Source organism: Gossypium hirsutum, chromosome A11, assembly GCF_007990345.1.
Source record: "Gossypium hirsutum isolate 1008001.06 chromosome A11, Gossypium_hirsutum_v2.1, whole genome shotgun sequence".
NCBI lineage: Eukaryota > Viridiplantae > Streptophyta > Magnoliopsida > Malvales > Malvaceae > Gossypium > Gossypium hirsutum.
Window position 1 is genome coordinate 44,419,277 of NC_053434.1, and position 16,140 is coordinate 44,435,416.

A 16,140-nucleotide genomic window follows, 5' to 3' on the forward strand; every position below is an offset into this window, starting at 1 on the left:
CACTATCTTTGCTCCTTAAGGTACGGTTTTTGTCTCGTTTTTAATGATTCCTATGTTGTTGAGATCTTTGCAGCTTAGTCTAGCTAGCCAAGTGACTAATTTGTGAAACTATTAAAGGTTTAAGGTTTTTTTCATTGATGAATGTTGATGTATTTTGATGTTTAATGGTAGAAAATGCATGCTTTTTGTTAGATAAACAACATTTGTTAAGTGATTTTTAGTAAAATGTCCAATTTGGGATTAAGTTGTGAAATGTTGAAATTTGGTGGTTAAATTGTAAAATAAATGAAAAATATGGGCTACTAGGGACCTAATTGAAATTTGACTAGCATAGGTTTTGGTTAAATTGCATGAATTTGTGAATTTGTGAAATAAGGACTACATTGTAAAAATGTTGAAATATTAGAGGCAAAAGTATAAATGTGTCTTAATGTGTATTTTGGACTAAATTGAATAGAGTGATTATTAAATAAGTTAATTTTGGTTACATTTAGATGAAGAAAGGCAAAATATGAATTTAGGTCAGGGAAAGAACAAAGTTTCAGATTAATCGAATTCTCCATTTTTGTATCCGAGGTAAGTTCGTATGTAATAAGCTTTCTTTTAATTGTATTTTAAATGCTTTAATATTGCATAAATTGTGAATACGACATTGCGGACCTATACAACGAAGATTCGGCATTTAAAATCACGATTGAACCTTAGGAATAGATTAGGAGACAAATGACATGTCATTAGGGGTTATTATTGTTTTGGGTCCTGGTCCATACGTCCTTCTGGTGGCTGAGTTATCCAACATGTGTTGTGGATTCTAGTCAGCTTGTGTGAGCAGTCTTGTTGATAGCTCGAGAGTGAGCATTATTGAGATAAGATTTATTGAGATAGCTTCAGCTATATATATTGGCACTTAGGGTGCAAGTTTCCCAAGTATCCTGTATTATTCCAAATGGTTCAACGAGTATATCGAAGATATGAAATGGTAAGAATAGATATGTATCAGAATAGTTATGTACAGAAACTATATATGCATCGAACATATGAAATAAGTGAGCTCATGGTTATATAGATGATTGAATACATGTTAACATTGTGGTTAATTATTTTGTGGTATGTTATATGCATATTTTGAATGGAAAATTAAATGGTGAGTTTTGCTTATTATTTTCATAAGGACTTACTAAGCTTTATAGCTTACATTGTTTAGTTTTTTCTGTTTTATAGTGAATTCAAAGCTAGCTCGGATTCGGGGACCGTCGGAGACTTCATTACACTATCCTACTATCACTTTAGTACTTTTGAACTTAAGTATTTTGAGTATATGGCATGTATAGGAGTTTAATGATTTTGGTATATGGGTTGGTAATGACTTTGGTCATTTGAATTGGCTTGTAAATGTCTAAATTATGGTTTTGTATATAGTTATGAGAGTTGGCTTAATTTGGTTGGTTTGGTTGTGTATACATATGTGTATATGGTTTTGGTTTTGTGTTAAATGATGGATATGTGATGCTTGTTGATAATAGGTATTGTGGATGTCAAATGGTTGATGAATTTAGAATCAGTATGCTTGTGGGTTTAGGTAAATTGATGCATGTTTGAAAGTGTCCATTTAGTTGAATTGGAAATGTGAATTTGTTATAAAATGGAACAGCATTTTGTGGTACATGTGAGACTTGTTGTTGTTGGTATTGAAATGGGATAATTTATGCTTGGTTGAGTTAAATGAATGCCCATATATGCTATGTTTTGGTGCCAAACGGTTTGGTGTAGGTACATGCAAAGTTGGGTGGGAAATTGGTTTTGTAAATAGCCTATTTTTGTCCACACGAGCAGAGACACGAGCGTGTGTCTCAGCCGTGTGTGACACATGGTCAAATTGCATGGCCGTGTGTCCTCTGGTATTGAAATAGAAATCAAGTCAGTATGCTCCACACAGCCTAGGGCACAGGCGTGTGACTTGGTCATGTGGCATAAGTCAGTATACCGTACAGATTTGGCACTACCTAGCACACGGTCTGGAACAGGGTGTGTGTGTTGGTCGTGTGACCCAACTCAGAGACTTACACAGGGTCAGTCACGGGCTGGTACATAGCTATGTGATCCCATTTCAAATGTCCACACGGCCTGTGACACGGGCATGTCTTTGGCCGTGTGAGACATACGGCCGGGCCACATAAGCGTGTGTCCCTTGTATTTTGCAAAAATTTTCTAAGTTTCCCTAAAATTTCATAAGTTATCAATTTAGTCTCGAATTACTCTGAATGCATGTTTTGGGCCTCGTAGGCTCGTAATAGGTACAATATGATTGATGTAGAATGATGATTACATGGCATTGGAATATGTATGTGAAATGTATGTTTATTTGTGTTATAAGTCCGGTAATGCTCTGTAACCCTATTCCGGCATTGAATATGGGTGAGGGGTGTTACAATATATCTCAACTAGATTTAAATCGTGGGAAAAAGAAAGTCGTGATTGTACTGCTTCACATTGGTGTCAATGTAAGTTCATAATAGTAAAGTGCTCAATTAAATTTCTTTTAAGTATCTGTACTCTACAATTTAGTAGAAAACTATTGTACTTCTGTAATACCCCTAACCCGAATCCATCGCCGAAATAGGGTTACGGACCATTACCGAAGTTTATAAATCAAATAGATAGAAAATGCAAACATTTCATATCATATAACATTCATGGAAAAGGACAATCAAAATCATACATATTGTCCCTTATACGATCCCTCAAGACCTAAAATATGCATTAGAAACAAATCGGGACAAAATCGAAAACTCATAAATTTTTACAGAAACATTTAAAATTTTCAACACTGTAGGGGTCACACGGCCGTGTGGCCAGGTGGTGTGACTCACACAGTCAAGAGGCACGCCCATGTGGACATGCGAAATAGGGACTCACAGTCGTATCCCAGCCCATGATTGTGCCTGTGTAACTCACTAACTTGTGCCACGTGGCCAAGCCATATGCCCATGTGCCAGGCCGTGTGAACATACTGACTTGCACTCTTTAAAAGAAACATGGGACACATAGTCGTGTGTCACACACGGCTGATACACACGCCCGTGTCTCTGCCTGTGTGGACGAAAATAGACCATTTTACAAGCCATATTTCTCACCCAATTTGGTATCAACCTACAATCAACATTATGCATATCAACAAGCCATAATTAGGCATCCAATACAAGCCAAAATGAAGATTTAAACATATAATATCTTCACATACAACCAATATGCCTTTAGGCACCTCAGGTGATAGCTTATAACATTTGTATTCATGAATTCAATATATCCAAAATGTATAACTAACTTATATGCATATTTGTACTCAAAATTTATCAAGCTAATTTGCATCATTTCAAACCAAGTCACTTACCTACCAAAAGATACCATTTGGTAAGAAAATGTATTTCAAATATTAACATATTTAGATATATATACCTTACATATCAAGGTTCCAATTCATGATCAATTCAGCACATCGCAAAACACATGTATAAAATGAACATTTAGCTAACATTTTACCTTTCACCATACAACCATAGACCAAACCACACATCAACCATATAAAGGAAATATGCACAAACCAAAATGTGCCAAAACACAAACCAAATAAGTGACTAATCTCACAAAATAAATATAGGCCAACATTAGCCAAAACAACCTATACATGCCATTATAACCGAAAATAACCAACCAAAAGTACCGAATGAGCCGATGGATAGTGTGATATAGCTTCGACAAGTTCCAACCCGAACAAGCTTCCGATACACTATAAAACACGAAAATAGATAGAGTAAGCATTTAAGCTTAGTAAGTTTGTATAACATAGAATTTAACTTATCATTTAACCACAATTTAGGTAAGTAAACTAGCATATGCCAACAAATTTGGCCCAAAGCCTAAACACATGTTCATCAAAATATTAGCCATGTAAATCACATATAAAATCCAATACACATGGATGAATTGAACGAGTAATCACATTTCATATACATGTATCATTCATTTCATATATCAAGGTATCATGTAACATCACTTTCATGTATTTCATGTAAATACCTGTAATAGTTCATATTGAACTCAAATAATCTCATAATAGAACTGTACCTGTTGAACCATTTAGAATATCGTTGGATACATGGGTAGCACACACGAGGTGTACTGAACTAGAATCCGTCACTTCCTGTACATGTATGCTCATACAAGCTCAGAATCGGTATGCTTTTACGAGTGTAATCGGTAAGCTCCTCAAAGCTAAATAATGGTAAGCTCATGCAATTGAGTATCGATAAGGTGTACAAGCTAAAATCGGTAACCCTAATGGCATGTCATTTGTATCCTACGAATTCCTAAGGTTCAAACGGGGCTCAGTAGTTGTCTTACGTCGTTGAATATGCTATCGATACTTATACATGGCAATTACACAATTCAAAAACATATAATTCAATTTAAATCATATAAATGCACAATTTAATTACACGAACTGTAACACCCCGAACCCGAGACCGTCACCGGAGTCGAACACGAGGTGTTAACAGACTTTTAAAAATTTTCCAGACACTGCCAATCTGCATAATAGTTGCTTTAAAAATCATATCTTGAGTTTCACAACTTGAAAATCAGTTTCGTGATTTTTCCCTGAAACTAGACTCATATTCCCATCTACATATTTTTTTCTAGAATTTTTGGTCAGGCCAATTAGTACAGTTTATTAGTCAAAGTCTCCCATGTTACAGGGATCGACTACCCTGACCTTTGCGCATTACGACTTGGATATCTCCTTGTACAGGGCTCCAATACTGATGCCGTTTGTTTCTATAGAAACTAGACTCAGAGAGGAATCTATAGATATATGGTATGACTCCTAATTATCTCTGGTTAATTTATGGTAAATTTTCAAAGTCGAAACAGGAGATCCAGAAACCGTTCTGGCCCTGTTTCACGAGAACTTTAATATCTCTTAATGTACTGTTCATATGATTGTTTCGTTACTTTCATATGAAAATAGATTCATCAAGGTTCGATTACATAATTTATTCACTATTTAATTCCATTCCTACAAATTTTTGTGATTTTTCAAATCCACACCACTGCTGCTGTCAGCATCTGTTTTCAAGGTAAACTTTACCTATTTCGTGGTTACCATGGACCAACTAGGGTTTTGTCATACATAGGTCCACATATGATCATATTTAGCCATTCCAATGGCTGATCATTTGCCCAACACTTCCATTCCAAACCATAGTCACATCATGAAACCATATATACATACATAAACACAAATGGTCTAATGCCATACTCCACTTCTACAAGCCATTTTCGCATGGCTGTACACACATACATCACAAAAAGTGCTTAAAACAACAAGGGGTAGTCCTATACATGCCATATCCAGAGTTCAAGTAAAAGAGTACCAAAAGAGCTTTGATAGCGTGGATGACTTCGACTTCGATGATCCCGAATCCGATAGCTAACGAACAAAATCTATAAAATAGAGAGCCAAAGCAATGGGGTAAGCATTTTAAAGCTTAGTAAGTTTCAAGTAATGAAATCGGCTTTGACTAAAGTATTACATTCACATAGCTAAATGAATCACTTTATTAATACACATTCTCATAATCATGCTTACTTCACAATTCGTCAACATATATACACACACAAGGTATCAACCCATATAAAAGCCCAAAAGTTCGTTAGTCGATTGAACGAATACTACTTAAAACGAATCGACTTTTCCGAATCACATGCAAACATACCTTATCGTTTGGGTTTGTTGAACGTATTAATTGAATTTATTACAGCACAAAACGCTCACATTCATACCCAAGTTTCTTCGGAATTTAGCCAGATATTACCACAAGCACAATTGCCTTCGGGTCTTAACCCGGGCATAGCAACTCGCACGAATGCCTTCGGGTCTTAGCCCGGATATATCAACTTGCACAATTGCCTTCGGGTCTTAGCCCGGATATATATCAACTCGCACAAATGCCTGCGGGTCTTAGCCCGGATATATCAACTCGCACAAATGCCTGCGGGTCTTAGCCCGGATTTATCAACTCGCACAAATGCCTGCGGGTCTTAGCCCGGATATATCAACTCGCACAAATACCTTCGGGTCTTAGCCCGGATAAAATCACTAGCACAATTGCCTTCGGGACTTAGCCTGGATAAAATTCAAATGCTCATGCACATATATATCAACAATCATGACACATCCATATTTCACTTTCGTTACGAAGGCTCAAACACAAAGCATTTATTAAACCTTTCCAATTTCGGCTCAATAGCCACACACAAAGAGCATGATTTCAATTGGCTTTATAACATAGTCTCTATGCACATTTGACTATCCATCATAGGATGACTAATCATTTCAATATAATTCAAGTAGGGTCATTCCTCGAAGACTTACCTCGGATGTTGTCGAACGACTTCAATGGCTGTTCAATTACTTTTTTCTTCCCTTTATCGGATTTAGTTCCCCTTTGCTCTTGAGCTTAAGTTCAACAAATTTTAAAATAGTCATTAATCGACTATTCAAGTATTACTTTCGGAATAATATATAAATTGATTCGACTTTCACACACATAGATTATAGTAAGCTTTATAAAAATCAATAAATAATTCATTAGCAAATTTTCATTAATGTTTACAACAAAATCACATATTCACTACGAGCTGTTTTCCCTGAGCAGCAGTCACTAAATTATTTATAACTGGAGCTACAAAACTCAAAATCACTTGCCGTTAATTTTCCCTGAATATAGACTCGTATATCTTCCATCCATAAAACTTTCAGAATTTTAGGCTTGGCCAATCAATACCAGATTTTTCTTAAAGTTTCTCCTGTTTCACTGTTTGACTAATCTGACCACTCTTCACTACGAATCAAATTTCTCATTTTACAGAATTCTAAATATGTTGTATTTGATTTCATTTGAAACTAGACTCATTAAGGAGTTTAAGCATATAAATTTTATCTTATAATCATTTTTGTACAATTTATAATGATTTCCTAAAAACAGAACAGGGAATCTAGTAGTCATTTTGACTCAGCCCCACAATACTTCAAATATCTCAAGATCGGTAACTCTTTAGTTCTTATAGTTTCTTTTGTAAGAAAATAGACTCTTCAAGCTTTAATGACATAATTTACTCAGCTTCTAATTCAACTCCTACAAATTATGGCGATTTTCCAAAATCACCTTACTGCTGCTGTCCCCAAGCAGATTATTACCAAATCAAATACTAACATTTGCATTTCACCTTAATAGCTAGCTTAGCAAACCTTAATTTAACATATAATTCACACATATCACATTCCAAGAATTCACTCTATTCTATCACTTAAGGTACAAACATTACTCAATAACTTCCTAATTCAAGTACACATTCGGCCTTGGTACATAATAAGGTAGTCGATTCCTTTCCCTTTAGCACCCATTGCTCACATATGATTATTTGTATAGCTCAAACACTCATCTATCTTTATCATGAAACAACAAAATTTACCATTGTCAAATACCATAGCCGAATGTCATTAAACCTAAACCACCATGAAAATTTTACTTATCACCTCATACCTTATTATCAAATTGAACTAATTATGCTTATAAAAATAATATCAAAACCGAAACCTTTTGATAATTAAGCCTCTAATTATTTATTACAATTACCCAAACAAAATTTTCTCACATTTAACACTTATATACCAATCAATTGTTGAAGACAAACAAAATCTCATTTCCTCCCTTGACAACCACAACCGAAAGCTCAAACCAACATCTAAAATTCCAAGTTTTCAAATGGGCTAATATGGAACTAGCTAATTGACTTAAACTAAACTTAAAATTTCAAAAACTAACAAAATTTTTACTAACCTTCTCAAGCTTCAAGTGACCGAATGTTTCCCTCCTATCTTCCTCTTTACAATCGGCCAAGAAGAACCAAGGATACAAGCTTTGTTTTCATTACCTTTCTTTTTTCTTTTATTCTTTCTTTTATTCATTATAACTCCAATAACCCAATTTCTTATTATAATATCAAATTCAACAAATATATTGCCCATCATCAATCCATCTTGGCCGGCCACTATAAGGGAATTGGGCAATTTGACATGCAAGTCCACCCTTGTGTTGACATGCACTAATAAGCCCTTTAAAATTAGCCTATCATATTTCACCATGTCTCATGTTGATCCCTATTTAATAATTCCTCATGCAATTGGAAAAATTAGGGAATGAAACTTCCACATATGCATGTACACACACATAATAAACATAGAACATAGCAATTAATTATTTTTATAACTCGGTTTTGTGGTCCCGAAATCACTTCCCGACTAGGGTCAATTTTGGGCTGTCACACGAACCTACCTCGACGAGTGTACGTAGATACACAGGTGACTAATCAGAGATCTTCTATTTGCCTCAATCTAACTTCGTACAAGGTTTGACAAGATGTAATTTTGGCAAAATTACAATTTTACCCATGTACATTTAATTCTTTGCAATTTAGTCACTAGGCTCGTAAAATAAAATTCATTCAATTTTACCCCTACCCAAGCCTAGCCAAACTATATACACACTTATAGCAGCCCACATATTTCATAAATTTACAAATTTAATTATGAATTTATCACATTTTTCAATTTAATCCATATTTGAAAAATTCACTAAAAATTCCTTAACAAAAGTTGTGTATCCAACAACAACCATTCATTTTCTATCATCAAACATCAAAACGCAAGCATGGTCATCAATGGAAAAACCCTAATACTTTAAAAACATTGCAAATTAGTCCCCGAGATAGCTAGATTAAGCTACAACGATTCCAAAAACATAGAAATCATTAAAAATGGGAGAAAAATCGTACTTAATTGGACAATGAAAGGTTGGTCGAACCTAGGTCTTGAAAAATGGCTTCTTCTCTTTGAAGTTTTGGTTGGAGAAACAAATTAAAGATGATATCTTTTAATTTGTTTTGGTTATTATATCATTATTAACTAATTTACCTAATTAACCTTTTAACCTTTTAATTTCAACCAAATGTCAATAATCCCAAACGAATATCTTCCACTAACTCATTAATGAGCTAATTAGCATATAAGGACCTCTAATTTAAATTTCTATAGCTATTTAATATCATTATCTAATAGAACTCAACTTTTGCACTTTAAGCAATTTAGTCCTTTTTATCAAATTGAACATGTAAACGGTAAAATTTCTTAACGAAATTTTTATATGGTAATGCTATCATGTTGTAGACCGTAAAATAATAATAAAATAATTTTTTTGAATTCAGATTTGTGGTTCAAAAACCACTGTTCTAATTTTACTTAAAACGGGCTGTTACAACTCTCCCCGTAAGGAATTTTTGTCCCCAAAAATCATACTAGAAAAGAGGTTCAGATATTGCTCTCTCATAGCTTCCTCGAGTTCCCAAGTGGCTTCCTCTATTCTATGTCGTTGCTAGAGAACTTTTACTAAAGATATGTTTTTATTTCTCAATTCTTTCACCTCTCGTGCCAGAATTTTGATAGGTTCTTCACTGTATGTCATATCAGGCTGAATTCTCGACATCCATCGAATAGATAACATGTGAAGGATTAGATCGGTACCATCTTAAGATAGATACATAAAAGGAATTATGAATCCTTTCAAGCTTTGACAGTAAAATTAACCGGTATGCAACAGGTCTAATTCTTTAAGTAATCTCGTATGGCCCGATAAATTGTGGACTCAACTTTCCCTTTCAACCGAACTGAAGAATTTTCTTCCAGGGCGATACATTCAACAATACTCTGTCACTGACTTGGAACTCTATATCTTTACATTTAAGATCTGCATACGATTTTTGACAATCTGAAGCTACTTTCAAACTATATCGGATCACTTTCACTTTTTCCTCTGTCTCGCAAATCAAAATCAACCTCTTGTATCTTTCCCTCACTGAGCTCAGTCCAGTATGACGGAGTTCGACATTTACAACAATACAGAGCATCATAAGGTGTCATTTTTATGCTCGACTGAAAACTATTATTATACACGAATCGACTAACGACAAATATTTCTCCCAATTGCCTTCAAACTATAAAATACAAAAACAAAGCATATCTTTGACAACCTGAATCACACTTTTAGACTGACCATCGGTCTGAGGGTGAAATGAAGTGCTAAAATGCAATCGTGTACCTAGAGAATCCTGTAACTTTCTCTAGAATCGAGATGTGAATCGTGGATCTTTATCCAAAATAATGGAGACTGGCACTCTGTGTAATCTGACAATTTTTGAAATATATAACTCAGCTAATCTGTCAAGTGAGAAATTTGTACGTATCGGAATAAAATATGTGTACTTCGTTAAATAGTCGACGATAACCCAAATAGCATCTTTCTTTTTCAAAGATAGGGGTAACCCCGATATGAAATCTATAGTAACTCTATCCCATTTCAACTCCGGTATCATCATTGGCTGTAACAGTCTCGAAGGTACCTGATGTAATAGCTCGTTTTTAGTGAAATCAGAATAGTGGTTTTGGACCACAAATTTGATGTCAAAAAATTAGTTTATTATATTTTAATGTCTACAACATGTTACTAGTGTCAAATGAAAGTTTTGTGAAGAAATTTTATCGTTTGCATGTTCAATTTGATAAAAAGGATAAACTGCGAAAGGTACAAAACTTTAGTTCTATAAGCAAAAGAGATTTAATAGCTATGAAATTAAATGGTTGAGGGTTTTATGTTGCAATTAAATTGCTACTTGACTTATATGGAGACTTTATTAAGTGAATTAATGGTTAATATAAAAGGTTATATAGGTAATTTAGTAAATAAAATCTAAATTAAGTAAAACAAAGCAAATTTTCTTCTTCATTCATCTTCTTGCCGAAAATTTAACAAGAAAAAGCCATTAGAGAAGCCTTAACATTTTTCCAACCTTCCAAATCTTTTATGGTATGATTTTTTGTCCTGTTTTTAATGTTTTTAATTTTTTGAAGTCGTTGTAGCTTAGTCTAGCTAGCTCAGAGACTAGTTTGCAAAATTATTAAAAGTCTAGGGTTTTACTATAAATGAATGCTAGTTTTTTTTATGTTTGGTGGATGAAAATGAAAGTTTGATAATAGTTGAACAACTTTTGTAAAGGAAATTTTGATGAATTTGTCAATTAGGGATTAAATTGAAAAATAGAAAATTTTTCTTGGTGAAATTATGAAATAAATGAAATGTAAGGATTGTTAAGGGCCTAAGTGATATTCGGCTAGTATGGGTGTGGCCTAAATTGCATGAATTTTTATTTTTATAACCTAGGGACTAAATTGTATTGAATTCAAAATTCTAGGGGAAAAACTGTAATTTTACCAAAACATGATTTTTGGATTAAGTCGAATAGAATGAAGTTTGAATTAGTTAAATTTGGTTATATAGATCAAGAAAAGCAATGTACGGATTTAGATCCGGGAAAAGAAAAAGTATTTGATTAATCGATTGTAATTTTTCATTTGTGATTGAGGTAAGTTCGTATATTTAATTAGCATTGAATTATGTTTGATTTAATTGTTTTTATGTTATATTATTGGTATTACAACTCTACAGAAATATCCAACAAAGTTTCGGTGACTTTTGGACCTCGTTTGAACCTTAGGAATATATAGGATACAAACGACATGTCATTAGGGATTATTGTGTTTTGGGTGCTGGTCTCGTACGTCCTACCGGTGGCTGACTTTTCAGTATGTGTTGCGGTTACTTGACAACTTGTGTGATCAGCACCGTGTAGCTACGCCTTGACTGACAGCTTGTGTAAGCAGACCCATTTATGGCTCGAGAAAGAGCATTGATATAAGATATGAGTTAGTAGTGGTTTCGACCACATGTGGGCACTTAGTGTACGAGATTCTCGCATATCTGATATTATTCTAGTGGTTCAATGGGCATGAAAAGGGAAGGTTCGACAAATGCTTCAGTAAGTTGTATTATGAAAGTATGAAAACGTATAAGTTGTTAATGATTGAAATATGTTCAACCATTTCTTGAAAGTATGAATGCTTTGAAGTAAAATGAATAAAAGCTACTATACTATGAGATGATTTGCTATGCTATGTCATTTGCTAACTTGATAGGTTGTTGTTGTTGTTTAGGCTAATATCAAGCCATATTGGATATTTTCAAGTTGATTTTTAAGTTTATAAGGTGATATGGTAAGTTTTGTTTGTGCATTACAAACTTACTAAGCATTACATGTGTAAACTGAAAAATATATGGGATTTTTCCTATGCAATTTATCTCCTTTTTACTTAAACTAAGTAATTGTTTAATAAATTAATGAAATATGTTAAAATATGAAATTAGGACATAAAAATTATTAAAATGGGATTTTCTGCTTTATTATATAGTTTTCATGCATAAAATGGCTTATTTTATATTTATTTGAACATATTATATTTTTAAGACATAAAATGGGCCATGCATGATTACATTAAATAATAAAATATAAATTTATATTTAATAATTCATTGTAAAATATTTCATTAATAATTTGGGTTCTAATTAATTAATTATTTTATTCTTTGGTCCTTTAATTTTTTTATTTATTTTAGACAAGTTTGATAGCTTTGCTGGATTACAAAAACCGTCCAAATTGAAGAACAAGTCAATCGAATTTTGGCTACACATGGCTGTCCACATAAACCACTTTTTTGGTTTAACTACACAAGGTCCTTGCAATGTTGAAGAAATTAGAGATTTTCCCGAAGATTTACATTTGACTGAGTCTCAATCCTGAGTTATTATGGCATTTAAATTACTTAAAAATCAAGCAAAATTCAACTCGTAATCCACTAATCATGGCCGACCACTCATTGAAGAAGCTTGAAGAGACTAAACCTCTCTATTTTTAGCAAACTACTCTCCTCTCTTCACCTATAAATAAGACTTCATCTCACCACTCTAATCATCCCTCATCCCTCATCATTCTCTCTTTTCTCTCAATTCTCTTTAGTATTTTCCATTCCCCACGCCTAGCATCATATATTCATAGAGATTTTAGTAATTAAGCCTCTTAAAGAGCCCTTGGTGGGCCAGCTTGGAGAACCATCAGAAAAGGAGAAAAGCGAATGAGCCTCGTCAGTCAGAGTCTTGGGTGACAGCCACTTTGATTTGGGTTTAATCTTTCTTTTCTTTGATTTAATTTGAAAATGTTTGCTATGTGTTCTTTTTTCTTGTTACAACAATGTTAGCTTAATTTATTTAAGCTAGAATGATTGCTCTAATTAAATAATATTTATTTGATTCATGCTTATAATGTTTGTGCCTCAATCGATGATATTTTCAATTAAAATCAACTCTGTATTCCGTTCATACATGATTGAAATGCACCTAAATTAGTTGAGCAATCCTAACCAGACGATGGCTAGTGGACACATAATTGAAATGTGCATGCTCAATTTAGATCCTAACCCAATTAAATTACAGGTTGCATAACAACTCTAACCAAGCTCTATTATCTGCATAGTTGTTCGATTTGTGTGACTAAACTGTTTGAAACCTAACACGTCTCTGTTACCCCGCACAAATGCTAAGAAGCCCTTAGTAGATAAGGATCAATAAAATGCATATTTGCTAAGTAAAGGATTCTGAAAGGACCTGATGTGGTTTCTAAACTCATGAAAGATCGAGTTGCCATGGAATGTTTTTTTGAATGTTATTAACAATGTTGATAATAAATTGACTTTAATTAAAGTAATTGTCCTAGTTTTTTTATGTTATAATTGTTGCAAATTGTGTTTAATTTTGCTAGAATCTATTTCATTCATATAGTTTGCATATTTAGGATAATTTTCATTGGGAATAATTGCACTTAGTTTAATATATTTAATTTTAATCATCACTTCTCAATCATATTGTGTTTTTATTTACCAAGTTGTTAATATAATTTTACAATTAAGTGATTTAACATAAATACAATCCCTGTGGAGACGATAACTCAATACTTACTTATTACTTGATAACGAGTGTGTACACTTGCACAAACCTACGCTTTACAAGTTTTTGGCACTGTTACAAGGGATTGTAAACTGTTTCCATAGTCATTTTTTTGTGAAATTATTTACTTCCAATTTGGTTTATTTCCAGCATTAATAACTTATTCTTTTTAATTTTGTGATTTATTTTTAGGTGTTTATGAGCATAGATCGGATTATTGATTTACTCCCTGTAGACCCTGAAATTGAGAAAACTTTCAAACAAATAAGAAGTGAACGAACAGCTCAAAGACAAGTTGAGATGGACTTTGGAAATCAGAATCAAGACCTAGGTAATGAAGCCGATCATGTACGAAATCCCATCCTCATTGCCGATGATGGGGATCGATACATCAGACAATATGCTGTTCCACTTTTTAGTGAGTTAAATACAGGAATTAGAAGGCCAGATATTGAGGCAACCCAATTTGAATTGAAACCAGTGATGCTTCAAATGCTCCAAATGGTAGGCCTATTCAGTGGTATGCCCACAGAAGATCCACATCTCCACCTTCGATTGTTTATGGAGGTGAGTGATTCATTCAAGATAGTAGGTGTGACTGAAGACGCATTGAGGTTGAAGTTGTTTCCGTATTCGTTGTGAGATTGAGCACAAGCATGGCTCAATTCATTGCCATCAAGTTCCATATCTACATGGCAAGAATTAGCATAGAGATTTTTAGTTAAGTATTTCCCGCCTAGCAAAAACGTTAAGTTAAGGAACGAGATCCCAACTTTCCAACAATTGGACGATGAGTCTTCGTATGAGGCTTGGGAGTGATTCAAAGAGTTACTTCGTAAGTTTCTTAATCATGGGATTTCTCATTGTATCCATTTGGAGACATTCTATAATGGTCTCAATGCACATACAAGATTGATGGTAGATGCTTCTACGAAAGGTACAATTTTTTCTCAGTCTTATAATGAGGCTTAAGAGATCATCAAGTGGGTCACGAGTAATAAGTATCAATGGCCAACAAATCAAATAGCTTTAGGAAAACGTGTAGCTGGAGTTTATGAAGTTGACGCCCTCACTTTGTTATCAGCTCACGTATCGTTTATTTTGTAACAGTCCGATTTAGACCCTAATCGAAACGATAGTTTCGAGACCACGAATTTGAGTCAAAAATATTTAAATATTATTTTTCGTGTTCATTATATGTGAATTTGCATGTGTGAAAGTTTCGTATAAAAATATGATTGTTTGTATGCTTAATTTAATAAAAGGACTTAATCGCATAAATTGAAAACTTGATAGTTTAAAGCATAAGGGCTGAATTGTTAGTGGCTTTTTTAATTGGAGTGTTTATGTTGAAAATAAACCGTAAGCCTTTGTGATGGAAGGTGGTGCCCATGTTTATAATTGTTTTCTATTTTATTATTAAAGGATAAATAAGTAAAATATTTTGTATGTTAACATATATTATATTAAAACATAAATTAAAATTATATTCATTATATATATCATCACCGAAAATTGATAAAAGAAAAAGAAACAAGAGTTTTTTGATTTTCGGCTAATTTCAAGCTTGATTCAAGGTCAGTTTGGTTTCGATTTTTGATAATTTTTACTTTTTTCAGATCGTTGCTTCGAGTACTACCAGAACCATGCTTGAATTTTTGATTTTGGTGAATATTTTGAGTTATGCCATTGATAAATATTTATGTTTTGTGATGTTTGATGATAAATTATGAAAGATATGATTTGGATTAATATGTTTTGTATTGGAGTTTTTAATGATTTTGAATTATTAGGACTAAATTGCAAAAATAATAAAATGAAGTGCTAAAATGAAAAATAAATGAAATATATAGATTAGTATGAGCATAAGAAAGATTCAACCAAACTATGATGCGGTTAGATTTTTTGTATTTTGTGTTTTGTGCAATTAGGACTAATTTGTAAAAGTATGAAATATCAGATGTAAAATGGTAATTTTCCCATTTATGTGTTGTTGGATTAAATTGAATGAAATTGTGTTTAAATGAGGTTAATTTGGAATTATATAGATCAAGAACAAAAGAAATCGAACTTGGATCAGGGAAAAGCAAAAATAATCGAATAGTTGATTTATAACGTTCATCGATATCCAAGG

The 16,140-nt window shown here is 33.3% G+C and overlaps 1 non-coding gene across 1 annotated transcript; it reads right to left on the minus strand.

The window, feature by feature from the left end:
• Positions 1-14,756: 14,756 nt before the first annotated feature.
• Positions 14,757-14,863, minus strand: LOC121210224 (small nucleolar RNA R71). Its single transcript, XR_005905347.1, has one exon. It is a non-coding gene; the product is annotated as a small nucleolar RNA R71 (small nucleolar RNA).
• Positions 14,864-16,140: the final 1,277 nt, after the last annotated feature.